Genomic DNA, 18300 nt, shown 5'->3' with positions numbered 1-18300 from the left:
AATCTAGGCCAAGAAAAGGAAGTTAATGACTGTTGTCTTGGTGATCTAAGGGGAGAGAGAGGTTAAGAAAAATCAGGAAAGAGGTATTAATTACATAGGCTCCAGAAATACGCTGGAATGTGCCACTGACTTATAACTGGTATAGTTGACAGTAGTGATACCTGGAACCTAGACATCTGGAAAGACGTAATATCATCCTGAAAAGTATGTAAATGACAACTTCAGCAAAAAATAGGGAAATTTCCTGGATTATACTTAACAGAAAGGACAAAAGACATTCTTGATAAAAATTACCTAGCTTTCTTGAACACCGTGAAGGAAATCAAAGTTATAAATCAGCTTTGGAAGAATTGAAATAATGAGAAATCCAGACAGAATTCCTTTTCCTTTCTCTTTTACCGCAGAGACATTTATTAAACACTTACTATGTTCTCAAGACTGGTAGGAAGCAGAGGATTAAAGAACAGTGGGATATGACTGTTACCATGAAGATCTCTAGTGAGTAAAAAGAGAGGGAGGTATAGATTTCAGATAGCAGGAAAATTCACATAAAAGAGGTGTGAAATAAGTATTTGGGAGTTCAGAGAAAAATATAAATAAGTTTTACGGATTCACAGAAAAATTTCTTGTTTTATTGAGGATGCTATAACAAAACACTTCAGTCTGAATAATTTATAAAACAGTAGAAGCTTATTTCTCACAGTTCTGGAGGCTGAGAATCCAAAATCCATATGTCAGGGAGTCCAAGATTAAGATGTTGGATGATTTGGTATCTGGTATGGAATGCTGTCTGCTCCACAGGTGATGCATCTGGTGCATAGCCCAAGATGTGGCCAACCTCTGTCAGGCTTCTTTTCTAGGGCTCTAGTGTCCTATAGGAGGGCTCCCCTCTCAGGAGCTAGTCTCCTCCCACAAGGTGCTACCCACCCATGCACTGGAGATTAGGTTTCAATATAAAAGTATTGAAAACAAACATTCAGACTGTAGCAATGCAGCAACTGAGCTCATTTAGAAATATGAATCTGTTGCTGCAAAAGAAGTAAGTTTAGCCATGAGAACAGGCAGATATGAAAAGGATGATGAAGACAGCTTTATGTCATCTTCCCTAATGGTTAAAATCTCAACAACAACAAAAATTTAATGTTCCACTTAATTTAGTTAATCTATAGCTCCTTTTCTTTTCAAATATGTATCTGATTCTCTTTCAAGAAATATATTTTTACTGTAGTTCCTGCAAATAGCTTTCTATAAAAATGTACACTTGGAGCTCTTTTTAGATATCTGATATTAGTCATCTAATGTTTACGTCCCCTCAGTTTTCCTAGGAAGGTACAGAAATGAAGGGGAGTAAACCTTGGGTTATAGTCATGTACATAAGGTGTTTGTTATGCTAGGAGTTTAAGAAAAGTAGTTTGCATGGCTCCTGATTCTATTGCTACCTCTCACTTTTATACGTGCCGAGTAAGTGAAAAAATTCAGAATATCTAAGTATTTGATATACTTTCCATAATGATATAGTGTTCTCTCAGCAGGATCCAGAGCAAAACCAGACTGAATACAGCAATTCTATGAGGAAAATAAGTGCATACTTGGTAATAAGTGCTACCTGAGATATTTAATCGAGAAAGGATTTTACCTTTAATCCAGAGATAATGGAGTCTTCTGTCTATTTTAACATCTATATTATCATTATTCATCTTATTTTATTTTCTGTAGAATCCCATGAAAAATTTAGCCTTGGGCTTCATTGATACAGGATATCCCCAGAAAAAGATTAATACAAAAGATACAAAGGGAGAAAAAAAGAGAGAGAGAGACAGAGACAGAGACAGAGACAGAGAAATTTATATTATGATAAATTATTATAAAAGTCATTGTCTATGTAAAACATATGAATGATACGATGCTTTCATTTTACAGATGAGGAAATGATACTGCTGATTGGTTATTTGGCTGCAGCTATGGCTGGCTGTTTTGGAAAAGTCAGGATTTAGACCCTATTTATGTTTCACATAAGTCCATGCTCTTTTAAAGATAGATCTTCAGACCATCTATGTAGACAAGGAGATGAGTGGATTCTTTGAGAAGTGTGGGTGTGTTTATACTTCACTGTAGTCCAGCGACAGCTTTCCAAGGATATTTTGAGATTTTGGAAATCTGTGTTATTTCTCCAATGTTTGTTACATTTTACGTATCTTTTAAACTTTCCTTAATAATTACTAGTAAAATCTTAAAATGCAGCTGTTGAGACAGAGACAATAAAATTTGGAGGCATTTTCTGGACATTGCAGTTCATGCTGAGGACAAAGGAGTCCCATGGTAGACACTAGCAACTGGGAAGAGTTTGTGGGCAAATCCCAGTATGACACATATGCCCCACATATTACTTTGTATTGCTAAAATAATTGTGAATAGGAAAAGGCAGAAGACCGTCTTGTGCACTCCAGTGCTTTTGACAGCGTAATTGTGTTTTAGTCTGAGCAGCACTGGATCCATAATGTGTTGTCACACCAGGAACACAGCATGAAAAGTTTTAAACATGAAGGTTTGGGAGTCCAGGAGGATAGTGAGGACAGCAAATCAACCAAAACAACTCAATTAAACAAAAGAACTCTTCATCCTGAAAACCAATCAAACAAAAGAACTCTTCATCCTGAAAAAAGGGGAAAGGAATTGTGATATATGGCTACTTCTAGTTGCTGAGTTTGCCTTGTGGAAAACAGAGACAATAAGTTGCTGTCTGAAATGCAGAAAGGGTAAATGCAGCACAGGAGATAGATTTTGGCCTGGTAAACACAGTGTTTTCTAACAGCAATGTTCATATATTAGAAAGTCTGAGTTCCTTTCCCTGTGCATGGTGGGTGAAGACTGAACTGTTGCTCAGAAGTTAAACAGTAGGCACAGGACTGGGGTAACAAGCAACTACTCAACTCTAGCTTCTATGGAACTGGACCGATTGTAATATTCAAGTGATACCAGCACTTGAGAACTATATGGAGATGTCTTGGGGCTGCTTGCAAAGGAGCAAGGGAGAGAAGCCTGATGAGCAGGACTCCAGAGGTTCCCATCTTGTCTTCAGCCAGAGCCAAGTTTTCATGCACTTTTCATATTTTCTCTCCAGATAAGATCTTCTGTGCTTCAAAACTTAAGTAAATTATTTGTCTACAATAGTTCAGAAATACAACTTGTTTATTTATGTTTACTGAACTCCTGTCCTTATTAGTACATAAGAATTCCTATCATTCAATCATTCATTCATCCAATCAACAAGTTTTGGTAGAACATCCACATTATTTGAAATACTGCTTAGAGGCTACAAATACAAGTGTGACAAAAGAAAGCAAGATCCTTGTTCTCATGAAGCATATGTTATAAATAAAAGAATAACAAATAAATAAACTAGGCAATTTATTTCAAGAATGCTAAGTGCAGTAGAATAAATGAAACTATTATTTGAAACCAGCACAAATGTTTAGGTCACTGACCTCATGATCAGTTTTTCCTTCTGAATCATAAATGACAAAGCTAATTGAGGCCAAACCCTAATTACTTCTATGACCTGAACAATGGTATAATTTCAAAGCCTAATGAATCTATGTTGCCCTCACTAATTCTTGGATAAAGAGACTGTGAACCAAAGTGGCTCAGAGGTCACCTGGAAAATGGTATTACAGCTGAGAATTAAACATTTCTTCCTTTGTTTTCTACCATAGGAAAATCTTTCTGTCAACAAAATGAAAATTAGAATAAAAGCCCAGCCACAACAATAACAGCAAAAACCAAAATGGTGTTTAATATTAGCCTTTGCTTATCTTATTAGAATATGTTGGAAACATATAATCCCTTAGATATCTGGGTTTTAGAAAAATAAATATGAATAGCCAAGGGACTATTCAGGATGTTGTATGTAAGAAACTCCCCATGACCTCACTTTCACATTGTTCATGTTGATTACATGACTTTTCCAAGAACTACCTCCTAAGTTGTCTTTCTGTTTCACTTTCCCATTATAATCTGTTCTCCACATGGCACCAACATAAACTTTTCACTGGAGAATCAGATGCCATTTCTCTGCCTCAAAATCCTTCACTTGTGCTTTAGCGTGCATACCAAGACGTTGATGTAAAATTTCCTCCATGGGCCTAAAAGGCCCTGTGCTATCTGGCTCCATTCAGTTTTCTAACTTCTGTCACCCTCCTTTCTTACCATACACCACTCGTACTGGCTGTCTTGCTGCTTCTGGAATATAGAAAGCATAATCCCACCCCCATCTTTACCTGGTCAACTCTTTAACGTCATTTAGTACTTAGACTAACTATGACATTGCTAAAGAGTTTTCCATCAATTACAGTGTCCCAAATAGCTCCCCATCTTATCCAAATGACTTCTTGAATTTTTATAATAGGACTTGCCACCATCCATAATTAAAGTTCAGCTTTATTTAGTGTGGATGGTCTTTCTGTCCTCTAGAATGTAAGATATGCCAAGGCAAGGGTCCCATTTGTTTTGTTCTGCTATATTTTCAACCCCTTAATAAATAACGGACACATCAGAGTAATTTAATTGTATGCTGAATGAACATCAGGCATTAGTGACAGTTTTTCTGGGTCCCAAGAAGCAAGTAGGTGTGTGTGGAGAAAATTTCACTGTATCATTTGGCAAGAATATGCATGCATTGAGTGGTTTTTGTTACATTTGCTCAACTTTAATTTGTATTTTCTAAAAGAAGATATTTGACTGAAGCATCTGACCTCTATTGGATCTGGAGTATTGTTTTAGTAAGACTGTGTATTGGTGACACTAAAAATTGTATCCCTTCATATACAGTTTAGTTTTAGCTCCCTTAAAACCTTCCCAGTGACTGAAAAACAAGTAATTTAAAAGTAAAATGAGCCCTCTATTCCCTCTGTGGAACAATGGGGCTTGTGGGCAGAGTGTCAGTCCACACTCTGCGCTTCCTCCATTGTCTCAGGGATGGTGGGGTCTTTGAGAGGACTATAAGGACACACACCTTTGTCGAGTAGACTGACAAGAACCCTGAGACCTGAGGCCCAGGACAACAGCCTTGTCCCAGGTGTATGGATGCACACATGACCTTGGAGGGCAGAGTAACTGGCAAGACCAGCAGTGTGGAAGTGGGTTGAACTCTAGAGAAGTCCACCAGCAGAAGTCCATCCCAGGCTCCACAACCAGTGGCCAAGATCAGCTCCATAGCCAACACATTTCTGGGATTAAAAATGGATACTATCACAGAACTGTAAGCACTAAAGGTATTTTACTACTTTCATTCTCCCTTGTTTGCTTGATTGGATAATCTCTCTCCTGTCTGATTGGGTGTCTTCTTGTTTTCTTCTGTATTCTGTAGTTATTTTTGTTTTGGGGGTTTTTCTCTTTCTTTTTCTATTTTTCTTTCCTCTTTTTCTCTCATCTCATTTTTCTTTTTTTCCCCATTAGTTCATTTGTGTTCTTTCTCCCTTCTTTTGTCAATGTTTAGGTTTTTTATCTTTTTTTTTTTTCATTCTCTCCTATAGACTTTCTCTCTTTCCTCAACTTCTTCTTGAATTTAAACTTTCAAGTGAGTAAACATTGTCTCTGCCTTTTCTGACTATTCCTTTGTAGTCTATTTTATTCTTTCACTCCTGTGTCCTCCAGTTTCCCAAAACTTGGGTAATCATCCTTTAATTTCCAGCCTTGACTCCACTATACTTGACCTCAGTCATCTCTTTAGCCTATCCTCTAATCACCTTAATACCCCTGCTCCCAACGGAAGGGTAAAATCAGCTGGCTAAGGGGAAAATTACTGCATACAAGTGCACAGTATGTTTGATTTTGTTACATAATTTTAGAGTTTACTTGCATGGTCAGAGGTAACAGGTTAATGGTTACCATAGTTCACCAGTAGTTAAGCCTCACTTGAGACTATTGTTACTAGTAACTGTACTACTTTAGCCAGGATGTCATACATGTTAGAAGCAGTTTTTTTTCCCCTGTATGATAACACTGTGAGGATACTATCACAGAACTGTAAGCAGGTCATAATAGTGACCTCACACAGCCCAATACCAAAGGATTAGGAGCTGAGCCAGACAGTGATCTTGTATCCTTTACAAATTGGGAAGCTAGGGCTTTGGAATAGCTCTAAGAAACACCTACATCTAGAAGACATCCTTGAAGAACGGACACCTCCTAGGAAACCTAATACTAGTGATAAAGCTATATATCATAGGAAACTGGCAAGTACTAACAAAGAAAACAAAACAGAAAACAGAAAATATAAAATTGCAAGATGAAGAAGCAAAATACAACCCCAGACCCCCAGCCCACCTAGGACAAGCCTGGAACTCAAGAAGACAGATGAAATTGGAAATCAAACATGAACTTTCTGAATGATAGCAACAGAAGTGGAAAAACAAGTGGAAGAGGCTATGGAGAAAATAATCCCTCAGATACAGAAAGAAATGATGCTTAAAATAAAAGATATTAGAGAAGATACAGATAAAAGAATAGATGAGCTTAGAAAAATGATGGAAACAAATAATGCCCAGCATAGGAAAGAAATGGAATCCATTAAACAGATCCAAATAGAAATCCAAGAGGTTAAAATCTCCATTAAATGTATATGCAACAGGTTGAATGAAGGTGAACATAGGATTTCAGATTTTGAAGACAGAATTACAGGAAATGATAATGAAAAGAAAGACATCTTAAAATTAGCAAGAGACCATGAAAAATCAATCCAACAGCTACAAGATGAAGCAAACAAGAATAATTTAAGATTGGGGGTCAATGAAAAAGCTGGAGATAGCACAAATAACATAAAAAAACTCTTCACAGAAATAAGGCAGAAAACTTCCAAAGTGTGGATAAAGAATTTGATATACAAATAAATGAAGCATTTACAACTCTGAACATTCCTGACCAAAATAAAACTACACCAAGACAACTAATAATAAACATTCTAGAAATTCAGCACAAGAACAAAATATTTAAAAATGTTAAAGAAACAGATTACCTATAAAGGAAAACCCATTAGCATCATGGCAGACTTCTTAACACAGATTCTCGAGTCAAGAAGAGCTTTGGGTGAAGCATTTCAAGTCTGGAAAGAAAACATCTTCCAGCTCAGACTGATGTAACCTGCAAAAGTATCTTTCAAAACTAATGGAGAAGTAAGATGCTTCCCTCACAAGAACAACTGAAGAGATTTATGAACAATAAAGCAATGCTACAAAGAGTACTAGAAGATATTCTAGACAGAGATAAAAATGACCACAATTCCAAGAACAACCACAGAAAGAAATCACCAGGCAGGGCAAGCAATTAAACAGAGGGGAAAAGCAAGGCACCAACAGCAGGAAAATACCATGATCAAGATAAGCCAATACATATCAGTTATAATCATTAATGTAAATGGCCTCAATTCACCAATCAGAAGAAACAGACTAGCAGAGTGGATCAAGAAACAAGATCCAACAATGTGTTGTATACAAAAATGTTTTTAATGAAAAAAGAAATCCATAGAATGAAAATTAAATGATGGAAAACAATCTTCCACACAATAGAAACCCAGGAAAAAGCAGGAATAGCTATTCTTTTTGCATACAATGTCAACTTCAAACTTCAAACCCAAGACTAATCGAAAGGGATAAAGATGGTCACTAATTACTCACTAGGGGGAAACTTCAAGAGGAAGAGATAACAATCATAAATATATATGCACCAAATACAGCAGCACCAAACTATATAAACCAATTATTAATAGATGTGAAAAATCAAATAAGCAATAACACAGTTGTAACAGGAGACCTCCAATACCCCATTGTCACAAAGAAATAGATCAACTAGATAAAAAAAATCACAAAAGAAATAACAGAACTGACAGAAACCTGTGAAGAAATAGACTTAGTGGATGTTTTTTAGACTGTTCTACTCAGCATCATCAGAATACACATTCTTCTCAGCTGCACATGGAACATTCTCCAGAATAGACCTTATGCTAGCACACAGAATATGCTTAAGTAAATGAAAAGGCACCGAAATTATCCCATGCACAATATCTGAACATAGTGCAATGAAATTAGAAATTAAAAGCAAAAGAAACCACAAAAACTCCCTAAACACATGGAAATTAAATAATATCCTTCCTAAACAACCAATGAGTCACAGATGAAATAAAGGAAGAAATTAAACAATATCCACAACTAAATCAGAATGGAGATACATTGTACCAAAACCTATGGGATGCAATGAAAGTAGTTCTAAGAGGAAAATTTATAGCAGTAAATTCTCACATCAGGAAAACAGTAGGAGCACAAATAAAGGATCTAATGTTATACCTCAAGCTTCTAGAAAAAGAAGATCAAGACAAACCCAAAGCCCATAGAAGGGAGGAAATTATAAAGATCAGTGCAGAAATTAACACAATGGAAACCCAGAATACAATACAAAGAATTAATGAATTGAAGAGTTGGTTCTTTGAGGAAATAAATAAAATTCATAAATCCTTAGCCAACCTTATCAAAAAAGGAAAAAAAGACTCAAATTCATGCATTGAGGAATGATAAGGGTGAAGTCACTATGGATCCTGTGGAAATTCAGAAGATCAACAATACCTGCTTTGAAAATCTTTACTCTCATATGATGGAAAACACAGAAAAAATGGATAGATTATTAGATACATATGAATTACCAAAGCTGAATCAAGAAGGTATAAAAATTTTGAATAACGTGATATCAGTTAAAATTAAAAACTTACCAACGAAGAAAAACCCAGGCCCTGGTGGATTTACTGCTGAATTCTACAAGAAAATTTAGAGAAGATCTAATAGCAATACTCTTCAAACTCTTTAATGAAATTGAAAGTGAAGCAATACGCCCTAATCCTCTTCTTGGTGGCAAGTATTATCCTGATACCCAAACCAGAGAAAGATAGAACCAAAAAAGAGAACTATAGGCCAATCTCCCTAATGAACATAGAGGCAAACACCCTCAAAAAGATACAAGGAAACAGAATTCAACAAATCATCAAGAAGATTATACACCATGACCAGGTGGGATTTATCCCAGGAATGCAGAGATGGTTCAACATATGCAAATCAATAAAGGTAATACATCATATCAACAAAGCCAGAGACAAAAATCACACAATCATCTCAATAGATGCCAAAAAATCTTTTGATAAAGTTCAGCACTCATTCATGATAAAAATCCTACAGAAAATTGGAAGAGATTGTCTGATAAAAGCCATCTATGAAAAACCAAGGGCCAACATCATACTAAATGGACCCAAACTGAAAGCTTTCACTTTAAAATCAGAAACAAGGCAAGGATGCCCACTGTCACCACTCCTGTTCAAGTAGTTCTGGAAACATTAGCCAGAGTAATTAGGCAAGAGGGAGAAGTAATAAGAATAAGGATAGGGAAGGAAGAAGTGAAATTATCATTATTCGAAGATGACATGACACTGTACATACAAGAACCCAAAAACTACCAAAAGACTCTTAGAGCTAATAACCACACTCAGTTGCATGGCTGGATACAAAGTCAGTACTCAAAAATCAATAGCATTTTTGTACACAAACAACAACCTTATTAAGAGAAAAATTAGGGAAACCACACACTTTACAATAGTATTAAAACATGAAATAGGAATCAATCTAACAAAGGAAGTAAAAGATTTATATATTGAAAATTACTGTAGTCTGAGAGAGGAGATCGAAGAGGATATCAGAAAATGGAAAGATACCCCTTGCTCATGGATAGGAAGACCCAACATAGCAAAAATGACTATACTTACAAAATTGTTAAACTGATTTAATGCAATCCTGACGAAAACACCATTAGCATGCCTCACAGAAGTAGAGAAAATACTCCTAAAATTCATCTGGAACCAGAAGAGACCTACAATAGCAAAGGCAATCCTGGACAACAAAGACAAGTCAGGAGGCATCATTACCCCTGACTTAAAATTATACTACAAAGCTACTGTGATAAAATCAGCATTGTATTGGCAAAAAAAAAAAAAGTCCTGAAGACCAGTGGAATAGATTAGAAGATGCAGGCAAAGCTACAGACACACTCAGCCACCTCATCTTTGAGAAAAGGGTCAAAAACGTTCACTGGAAGACACATAGCCTTTTTAATAACTGGTACTGAAAAAAATGACTCTGTACATGCCCAAGACTAAAACTAGATCCATGTCTATCACCATGCACTAAATTAAAGTCAAAATGGATCAAAGATTTAAATATTAAAGCAGAAAAACTAAATCTACTGGAAGAGAAAGTAGGCCAAAATCTTGAAGACATAGGAGTAGACATAGTCTTCAAAAACAAACCCCGAATTGTACATGAAACACTTCAAAGAATCAACAGCTGGGATCTCATCCTATTAAAAAGCTTTTGTACTTCAAAAGAAATCACCAATAGAGTGGAAAGACAACCTACAGAGTGGAAAAGCATTTTAGCTAACTGTCCTTTAGACAAAAGATTTACTTCTAGAATATATAAAGGAAAGAAAAAAACTCAGACCTCCCCCCAAATTCAAAGACCCAGTTTAGACATGGGTATCTGAGATGAATCACACTTCTTAGATGAAGAAATGCAAATGGCACATAAACACATGGAAAAGTGTTCAACATCATTGGCCATTTGAGAGATGCAAATTAAAATAACACTGAGATTTCATCTCATCCCAGTAAGAATGGCTACCATGAAGAAATCAACCAACAACATAATTCCCTACCACTTTGTTTGTAACTCTGTATTGTCTGTATTGTGCTTGTGATATGTTGTAAAATGTTGTATGTCTGTTAATGTTTCCCTCCTTTTAGCTTTAAAATAATAAAAAAAAAAAGAAATCAACCAACAACAAATGCTGGTGTGGTTGTGGTGATAAGGGAACTCTTCTCCACATTAAGGAACCCTTCCTTACATTACAGTTGGTGCAATGTAGACAGGTGCAACCACTGTGGAGATCAGTCTAGAGAGTCCTCAAAAAATTAGGATTAGAGGTTCAATTTAATCCAGCCATTCCTCTTCTGGGTATTTTCCCAGAAGAATTAATAACATCATACCACAGGAATATATGTGCATCCATGTTCATAGCAGCACAATTTGCCATTGCAAAATTTTGGGAACAACCCAAATGCCCATCAAGTGAGGAATAGATAAGAAAAATGTGGTACTTTTATACAATGGAATCTTACTCAGCTATAAAGAAAGATAAACTCAAGTCTTTTATAGGAAAATGGATACAACTAGAGACCATACTCATAAGTGAAATAAATCAGACCCACATGTGTAAACACCATATTGTCTCCCTAGTATAATGACCAGAAAGGATATATAAAACTGAAAGGTACAATAAATATTGTGAAGGGGAAAGAAACTGCTTAATAGGAAAGATCAACTGGGATGAGGGAAAGAAGAAAAGAAAGAAGGGAAATATATGTATATATGTATATATATATATAATGTATACACACATATATATATACACACAATAGCTAAGATAATTCTACAGTAATTTCTATTGGTTTATTGAAAGGAACAATTAGTGTTTAATTGTTTGGTCAGTCTTGCATATATCTGGGAATCTGAGCAACTACTTTGAAGATAATAAGTAATGCAACAACCATTGTTGATATCCTGTCATCTTGTTTTGAAATTCTGTACCATTTTTAGGTTTTGTGTTGTTTTGTTTTTGTTTTGTCTGTTTTTTTAATTTTATTTTTATTCTTTTCCTTTTAAAATAAAAAAAGTAAAATGAAATGAATAAAGAAATACATAAAAATTGGTTTTTGCCAAAAGAAAGTGTCAAGATGGCCACTAGGCGGCTTCTTTTCTCAGAAGATATTTACTTGTCAAATATTTTAAGATTCCTAGAAAATTCTTTTTAGGTCTGTACAGGCATTCTTCGTGGAGCACAAAAGCACCTTCAATGAGAAAATTCTATGGGGTAATGGTGAGAATTTGAGCATGCTTCAGCTTATGTCTTTTTTTTATCTTAAAGAGAAAAAAGCAAACAACAATGAAGACAAAAACAAAACACAGAAACAACGTAGATGATACATGACCTCAGAACAAAATGATAGGAACTAACAATGGCCGCAACGCTACCTACCATTATCTTCAACGAAGTTGCTCAGTCCTCCAGATGTAAGAATGCGAGATTGACCAAACAAATACAATAACACGTAATTAAAAACATGGAAATGATGCAGAGCTTCACCATACAAGATTAAAGCTCATTAGGGGAAGTCAATTTTCTTTGTAAGTTACCTTCGGGAGTTCCTGGTATTCTCTGAGAAAGTTTCCTCTTCTCATGGACAGCTGGGGACCCATGTGTGCTGATGAAGGGATGTTTGATCTCGTGGGGTAACCTTGTGCGTATGTGCATGTTGGGGAGTATGGCTGGGCAGAGGAGATATTATGGATAATGAAATGTATGTGTCCATTCATGATTTCTTGAAGTGTACATGCTGAATTATAACCCTTGCTGTTTATTTATCACTGACTATGGACATGCCAGTCCTTCAGGGATGTAGGCTAGCTAAAGTAAGTCATCTGTCAGGACCAAAGGCAAGGGAGTCCTCACAGGCAGGAAAGGATCAGGCTTTTGTGTATCCTACACATAAGACCTCTTTTAGAGGTCTGGCCCCATTTTGGAGCCCTATTGTGTTCCTGTCTATGGTTCTTGACTACTCATACATTTCTACCCTTCTGATTGCATTGTCTTAGAAAGTACTCTTGATTTCCAGCATTCTTCTTGGTGATTTTTTGGCTTTCCCCACCTGGAATGCTTTCCTAGTGCTGTCTTACATACGGAGCCCATTTGTTTCTCTTAGGGATCTGTCTAAACCCCAAAAGCTTGTGCTACTCTTGAGTGGTAATTACTATTATTTCCTCTTCATGGAGTTTAGCCTAGCTGTGCAAGGTTGTGAGTCAGGAGTCAGAGGGCCTGATTTAACATGTGGCTTTTTTGATTTGTAATGCTACTTATTGTTCTCTCTCAGAGACTCAGTTTGCAAATCTGCAAAATGGAGTTTATAATTAAGCATTTATTGATTTTACAATGAGATCATACATGTAAAGTCCTGTCCATAATGTCTAACAAATGCTTCAAATAGATTTACCAACCAGAGAAATCCCTACATTTGAATTATAATTCAAATCTGTAAACTTCACTAGGAAAACCTATAAATATATAAACGATTATAGGCTGGCACAAATCATTCTGAACAATATTATGGACTTCTCAGTGTGCTGAGTGCAGAAGGAACTTGCAGTGACCCCAATTTATTGCTGTTCTTGCTCATTGCTTGACATTTCCAAGAATAGCATTAATTAACCTTCCCCTACTCGGTGACTTTAGCACTACTCTGCAATTCACCAAGTAGCGCATTAGTCCCAGCCAGTGAGAGATACTTTACCACTGTCTCACAGCTGACTCACTGGGAAACAAAGAGGTTCAAGCATGAACACACACATGCACTGGGAGATGTCATTTAGGTGAGTGTAATATAAAAATATTTGGCAGAGTAACAGGACATTTCCTTCTGAAACTAAATTAGTATTTCCTAATGACTAGCACATCTCATAATCAGGAAACATCTTAGCGCATATCTATTGGATACATATGTATTATCTCTACAAGAGCAGTGTTCCATATTATGAGTACTTCTGAATGTTTTGATTTTCTTGGGAGTTACACAATGGTATATATATATACATATATTTCTGGGTTTGTTGTACATATGTGTAATATAATTTTGTCACATATGCTCATAAAGCATTGGGAAAAAAAACAAATAAAATATTCAGAAAATATAAATTTTACTCCCAGTTCTGACATTTACTATAACTATTTACATATTAAGTTTTTATAAAATAGGGATAATTATTCACTCCTTGTAAAGTCCTGTATGTTGAGAATCGTTGTAGGTTCATTACAAGTACTGAAAAGAAGGTAGATACATACAAGAATGTTTATATAATAAAAAGTAATATGTAGACATCAACTATCATTTATTATAAATGTGTAAATATTATAAATAAATAGTAAAAGTTGTGAAATGAATCAGATTTGTTTTCTGAAGCAAAAATAAAATTACATGATGAAACACAAAACAATAACAAAAAGAAAAAAGATACAGAAGAAATTATTATTTATTGAACCTTTACTATGATCCACACACTGCAAAATATTTTTATATCTTCATATCTCAAAATGTGGAGTAGGTATCATCTTTCTCTCTTTACTAGTTCTCTGGGCAAGTTATTGAACCTTTCTTTGCTTTATTCACTTATCTGTACAGTGGGTTCAGAATTGCACCAGCCTCATAGGCATAAATAAGCTGATATTTTTAGTTTTTTATTTTAAAAATAAAAGAAGGAAAACATTAACAGACAGACAATCTTTTACAAAATAGCAAAAGAACAGTACAGACAATATAGAGTTACAAACAAAGTGGTAGGAAATTAACAATGCTTTTTGTATTACGTATTGATATCTTCAAAGTGGTTTCTCATGAAAACAGATAGAGACGTGCAATATTGATCAATCAAGGACTAATTGACAGTTTCTTTCAGCAAAGAAATAGAGACAGTAGAACAAGTATGTTAACTATCCTGTATATACATACATACAAAATTTCTCCTTCTTTCCCTTCTCTTTTCCCACATACCAGTTGCCTTTTACTCTTGAGTGTTTTCCTATCATTTCACAAAGTCTATCATACCTGAGAGTTTCTATTAACTCTTTCAGGTTTTACACTATTGAAACAATGCAGTTAAGCTGATATTTTTAAAGCATGTGGGGAAATCTATCCACATTCTACAAGAGGCAGGTAAATGTTGTTATTTTATTATTTTAAACTTACAACAACTCCATATATTTGAAAGCAGATTTATTGAATGTGTGTCTTGCATGTGTCTGTTTGTGTGATAGGCAGAATATTTTAAACAGCTGTATAAAGTTGTCATGCCTTAACATTGGGAAGCTGTGAATATGTGAAATATGATTCAGTATTAATTGTTGTAAGGTACAATTGATTGTAGCAGAGAGAGACCAGTCAGGTGGACCTGATCTAATCATAAAACCACTAAAATCCAGTTTTCTTCAAATAGTGAAAGAAAAACAAGATGGATTTGAAGTACAAGAAGGGCTTGATGAGCTATTGTGAGTGTGAAGACAGAGGGTTTACCTGAGATGTACGAGGGCTTTATGGAGTTGAGAGGCTCCTGGTTGAAACCCTGTAAGGAAATGAGGACCTCAATCCTGCAATGGCAAAATGTTGAATTCTGTAAAAAACAAAAACAAAGACAAATACTATACTTAGAAGAGCTCCCCTTATCCTCAGATGAACAGTGAAGCCCCGGCCAATACTCTCATTTCAGCCAGGGCAGAGCATTCAGGTAGTGTCACAGAACTTTAAGCTACAGAACTGTGAACTAAGACATGGTGGTATTTTGAGTTGGTGAGTTAGTTGTTGTGTGGTACTAAAAACAAAGCGTGCTTTCATTGGATGTTAACTAAGATAACACTACTAGCGCTTAAAGCTTAGATTTTTATGGTACCTGAGAGTTTTCCACCCTGATGTGGATTGCTAAACTCATCTGTAAATGGCAAAACATTGCAATTTCTAAAAAAGCATCATGTTGAATAGGCATAGTTCTGCTGTTACCAGACTCTACCCAGCCCAGGGGAGACATTGACAACCAGTTATATACTTAAAACTTGCCTCTGAAACTTTTTTTACAGATTGTTAAGGTTTGAAATTTGAGTTAAATTCACTGTAGCTGTGTGAAGGGCATTGATTTTTACTGAGCCATAAACATTTAAGTTTTTAAACCACATAAAGCATAATCAGAAATACCTCAGTTAACCTCTCGTAATAATGCCACAGCCTGGGACAATCTCTTGAGATTAGTCAACATAGTTTAGAGGACAAACTCATCTATATTTGCAAAATAATATTATGATTGTGCATAGGAACAGCATTATATTCAAACCTCTACCATCTGTCAATTATATCATCAATTGTATTAAGAAATCAACATTTTTTTTTTTTTTTTTTGGTTTTTCCCCAGTACCGGGAACTGAACTCACGACCTCCCGTTTGCCAGGCAGGCGCTTTTGCTGCTGAGCTAAATCCCCAGCCCCTGGAAATCAACATGTTTTGGACCTGTTCTTCATAGTCTATTCTTTACATAGCAATTGCATGGATTACTTAATGTGTCCTATGTCACACTTTCCCTCAAAATCCTCCAAATACTTTCTTTACCTTACACAAAGTAAAAGTAATATGGCATCAGTCCACTCAAGGTCTCTTTGGCCATTCTGTCAGTTTCTTCTGATGCAATCTTCCCATGGCCATGTTCTCAGATATGGGCTTCTTGTCCGTTCCTCTGCCTGAAATACTCTTCCCCAGATTCCCCCTATAGCTCAGTCCCTCACTGTCTTCAGATACCTGGTTCAGATAGTGCATCTTCCTGAAGAGAACTCCTCCGCACACTCCTGGAATAAAACAAGGTCTCAGTCCTTGCTTTATTTTTTTCTACAGTACTTATTGTCACCTGACATATAATATTTTTTTTACTATTTCTGTCCTCTCCACTCCACTTTATGTAAGCAAGTTGTTACCATCAACAAGAATAATTTTGAAGAGTGGCAGAATACTTTCTTTATGCACAATGTGCACAAAGCTCTTTATGCTTTTCTCTCTGCTACTCCCATAATCTATAGGCCTATTTCCATAGAACATTTTTTTTTTTTTGGTTTTTCTCCGGTACCGGGAACCGAACTCACGACCTTGCGCTTGCCAGGCAGGTGCTTTTTGCCGCTGAGCTAAATCCCCAGCCCCCATAGAACATCATTGATCATAGCAAGTCACTTAGGTTGGGTCATTTACTAAAACTTATTTTGTTGGTCAATTACTGGTCCATAGAAAAACAAGGCACTAAATGACCACAAAGTAGTCCTTTTCTGAGATTATTTTATTTATGTATTTGAATTTGGAGTTCCAGAAGATAATTGCCTGCCCTTTAGTTACACCTTCAATGGTACCCACACTATGGTTTCTTTTGTTTTTTTTTACTGGAAATTGAACTCAGGACCTTGTGCTTGTTAGGCAGGCACTGTGCCACTGAGCTAGAACCCCAGCAGCTATGGTTTCTATGCATGGAAGAAATTACTTCCAGTGAATGAGGGAGAAATAGAGACACAAGGGAAAAGAAGAACCCAGTGAAGGGAGGAGATACAGGGCAAGAAAGAGAGCAAAAATGGAAAGAAAACACGGTGGTATTTGGTGTTGGCAAGGCTGCATTTTCAGTTTGATCACAGACATAAGTCACTGAAGCAGTGTCAGTCACATCCACTCCATGGGGATGAGCAGAGAGACAAGCACCCCATATGGATGGAAAAGTTGAAAATTTCCTTGGTAGTTTCTCAGTTTATGGTGAATGCATGACTTTATTGAGTTATAATGACTTATTCAGATAATATAGTATTTGCTTATATATGGTAACCATGAGAATTTATGAAACCATTTTGCTTCTGTCAACATAATTAATACTTATTTCCTTTGTATTTCATTCTTCTGCAAAACTTTGACTCTAAATCAAAGATCTATGATATACTATCTTGCTGCAACTCTTTTATTATTCCGATGCACCAAAAAGATGAATGCTATAGAAATTTAGGTTGGGCTCTGTGAATGCATCCCAACTTGTAGAAAATTGCTCTTAATTTTTAAAACGATTATTTTACTTTATATTACTTTTAGATTTATAGAAATGTTTGGAACATAGTACAGAGTCACATTTAATGTCTTCTGTTATTAATATCCAGCAATGATTATTCCATGGCAAACACAGAACACTTTTCAATTCACTCAGGTCTTCTATGATTTCTTAGTCTAGGTTTTAAAAATTTCTGGATATACATCCTGCAGATGTTTTATCAAAATTATACCTATGCTTTTCATTTTTTTGGTTATTATGAATGTTATGTTAATTTTTAATGCAAAATTCCAATTGTTCATAGCTGTTATATAAGAAAGCAATTGGTTTATGTATTAACTTTGTGTCCTATAAGTATTTTATATGGACTTACAATTCCAAGAGATTTTTGTTGATTTTGGGGGAATTTTCTATATAAGCAATTGTGTTATCTTTGAATAGATTTTTTTCTAAAATTTTTGTTTCTAATTTGAATACCACTTCTTTTTAAAAAATCCTACTATACTAGCTAAAGCTACTGATATGATGTTTAACACAGATGGTGAAAGAGAATATCCTT

The sequence above is a fragment of the Chinchilla lanigera genome, unplaced genomic scaffold (assembly GCF_000276665.1).
Source record: "Chinchilla lanigera isolate Chin_1 unplaced genomic scaffold, ChiLan1.0 scaffold00020, whole genome shotgun sequence".
In the NCBI taxonomy this organism is placed as follows: Eukaryota; Metazoa; Chordata; class Mammalia; order Rodentia; family Chinchillidae; genus Chinchilla; species Chinchilla lanigera.
This window is presented reverse-complemented; position numbering follows the sequence as displayed.